We start from the raw sequence: 3,833 nt of genomic DNA on the forward strand, positions 1-3,833 counted from the left end.
AATATTTACCATAAATTAAAGGTATCTTATATTATTAGATATATTATTATAAAACATGCTTTAGTTAAGGAGTTATTGATACTTTAAGTGCAAAATGATGATATAAAACCTTGATAAAAATGCACTTTTAAGTACTAATCACCTACTCCTCAATGATTGTATTTTATCCTCTCTAATACATCCAAAGCACACCAATTCCTTTCCCTGACACCCCCTCTTTTATCAACATCCATCTCTATAATAAAAAGACCTTTGAAATTGCTATAAAAAAATATTGAAGGAAGCTAGGCAATCATGATTTTTAACGAGAAAAATGACTTGTAAGGATAGGATTTGTTCAATTGGGACCATGTAGTGGAGCTTTTAGAAGCTTTTCTTCTTCTATAAATAAATGAAGAAGGGAATTAAAATTTATTTTTAGATGTAGGTTACTATTCAAAATAAAAAATAAAGTACATTTAACTATTTATACATGATTATTATTTATCTATATATTTCTATTTTATTTTGATTGATTTCATATTCACATTATCTTCGTTTAGTAAATTGATTTTTCTCATTTTATGTACACATGTTCATGTAAAAATTTATTTTTGAAAGTAGGTTATTATTCAAAAATGCAAAACAAAAAAAATACATTTCATTATTCATACATGGTTATTATTCACCCATATATTTTTTTTATTGACTTAGCATTCACATTAGCTTTATTTTGCAAAATACGCTTTCACCTTTTCACGTATACATATGTGTAAATTTTAGGAAATACTATTCACTCATTTTATTATTTTTGTATTCATATTAGTTTTATTTTGTAAAATTGTACTTCCATCTTCTTATGTATGCATATACATATAAATATTTATTTAAAAAAGAATAAATATAATATTAATGAGTTTGCAATTATGTTAGTGTCATGTTTTAATTAAGCTTAGGTTTTAACAGGTAGGTCAACGTGTTTTCGAGTTTTAGAAATCGATGCAGATGCAGACCTAACATGATATTTTTAACCTTAAAACTAGTTTAATAATGAGTCAACAAGTCTTTACCAAGTTAACATCAATTTTTTATTAATCTTGGATTTTACTAGTTAGGTAAACAACTCTCCTTGTTTTCAAGGATTGATGTAGGCCGATCATGATATTATAATCTTAAAACGAGTTCAATAATATGTCAATGAGTTTTTTTTTTAAATAGGAACCAAATTAGATTTAGTATAACACTAGTTTCATATCACTTTACAAGAATTTGTTAAGTTGCAATATTCTTTATCTAGGGTTTGATGTTAATTCAACGATCATTCACCAACAATAAATAACTTATGAATGAGTTCATAAAATAATTTGATAGTTAATGGCTTATATGAAATGAATTTAGAAAAAAAAATGACTAAAGTAATATTTCATTTGAAAGGATGCAGTAAGGATGATTTCTATCTTTATTTAAACATAACCAACCTTTGTTGTGAATAAGTGTAATTGTATAAAATGAAAAAAACTATATAAAAATATAAGGATCATATCCTAAGGAGTACATTATCCTATTACCTAGATCCAATTGACCTTAGGTAGCAAAAGAAAAAGAAAAAGCTAAAGAAAACTAAAAAAGATCCGAAAACAAGAATAACTAAACAGTAGTTGAGAAGCATGTCAACTGGTTTATAAAAATCTTAGAATCAATTAACTAGTTATACAAAAAAAAAATACAGAAGAAAAAACCTAGAAACCAGTTGATTAGTTCATGGAAAACTCAAACCAATTTACCGATTCTGCAAAAACAATAAATATTCTAAGAGAAACTCGAAGAATAGTAAAGCAAACGTACCTCATAACTTTAAAAGACGCCATATAGACCTTAGAGTAGCTAGAATCTAATACTTTGATTCTAACTCAACCAACTAGGACTGAATAAGCTCAAAGATCTCATTAACAACATAGTAAAGTCGATAAACCTGGTGAAAAACCCGATTATTCCTCTTATATACCAAATGACATAAACCATAGCTAAGAGGACTAACTAAACAAATGGATATATAAACTCTTTGTATATAGTGCGTGTATGCCCATAAAAGCAAGGGTTATTATATCATAAAAGGCCAACTCACAAGGATCTTGCTTGTGATAGGCCCTAAATTGAAGTACGGAAAGGACACTAAAAGAATAGATGGTAATGTATCTCAACATGTTACCTATAAAATATATATGTATTGAGGAACTAATGATCTAATAAGCATGGATTCTATCTATGGTGTGAAGGTGATTCATATAAGCAAGCAATAGGATAAATAAGTATCGCAGAATATGACTTGAAAATTAGATGAGGTAATATATAGAATTTGTGGGTCTTGTGTCTTCAAGAGCCTCTCATGCTAGGTTGATAGAAAATCTCCCTAAGGAATGACCTTCCAAATATAGTGATTTGGCAATGCAATCCTTGGATAGAAATAAACAGAGTCCTAAATAAGCTGAAGCTCCTGACAATTAAGGAAAAGCCCAAGTGCCCTTCTTAATAATATTTAAAACATTGGCATCCTAGGGAAGCCTAGTTAAGGATAACACCCTGAAAAGAAAATTACTTCAATCTCTAGAACTAATGCATATTTTAGCTGTCTTAGTCTCCTTCAACAACTATATGGTGACTTTAAATTTTTGTTTTATCAAAAAAAGCCTCGATAGGCATTTTAGAGAGCTGTTTTCATCACTTATAATGACATTTTTTTTTGCATTTCCTAGAGCATATATTGTTTTTTTTTTTAAGGATTTCATTATGTGAAATTACTACACTTCGAGCTAATAACTTTATAATATGATCAATTTTTAATTTTGTCTTTTACGATTTGTTTTTCCATCTTGTTATGATGTAAAAAATTAAAATAAAAAACATGACATCAAAAAAATAAATATAAAAGACTAAATAAGATATAAACAAGTTGCCACCTATTTTTAGAGATAAATAGGACATCTAAGATTGATCTTGCAAAGTCTTAGGTAAGAGGATAATTATACTTGAAAAAAAAAACTATCCTAAAATATCCTACCTAAGTTAAGTTACTTTATATTTGTTTAACTTAAAGACCAATTTTAAGAGTCACACCTTTATGTCATGTTGCCTAAACTATTGAATATGTTAATTTTTTATTTCTTTTTGTTTATATTTCTTTCTTTTTATTTCTATACCCCTTTTTATTATTTGAAGATTGGATTCTATTTGTTGTATATGTCATTTTTTGTTTGTTCATTTAATAATTTTGTTAATCTTTATTTATACAATTATATTTAATTACTAGGTTCAAAAAAGGTCCCTAACTTGGTTGATTATTTGTTATGCTCATGTGTATTTTATTGTAATTATTTCTAAAATATCCTCATATATATATCCTTTATGTTTTTAACTTATTAGAATGGATATTAAGAAATGCTCATACACTCAAATCACTATACTTTGTCACATTTTTTTTCTTTAGTTTAGAATGAGAAAATATTGATGTCATGATAGACTTTATCTTTAATAAGCACTAAAAAACCCTAAATTCGTTCCATGTTTGGTTCTGATGATTAGTTAATAGAATTTTTCATTCCATATTTTTTACATCAAGTAAACCTTAGACCAACCTATTATGACATGTGACTAATGACTCCTTTTTAAGACCAATCTAGGTTAGTTAGCTTGCTTGTAAATTTTAATAACTTAGAACCATCCTTTGTAATTTTCTTGAATTGTCATAATAGGCAAACCAAAAATGGATGAAAGATTGACCAAACGTCATAAGGTTATGAAATGTTGGAGATTGATGACAAGAAAATAAAAAATGCAAAGCTTTTACTTTTAATGTA

The sequence above is a fragment of the Populus euphratica genome, unplaced genomic scaffold (genome assembly GCF_000495115.2).
Source record: "Populus euphratica unplaced genomic scaffold, PopEup_1.0 scaffold53.1, whole genome shotgun sequence".
Taxonomy (NCBI): Eukaryota; Viridiplantae; Streptophyta; class Magnoliopsida; order Malpighiales; family Salicaceae; genus Populus; species Populus euphratica.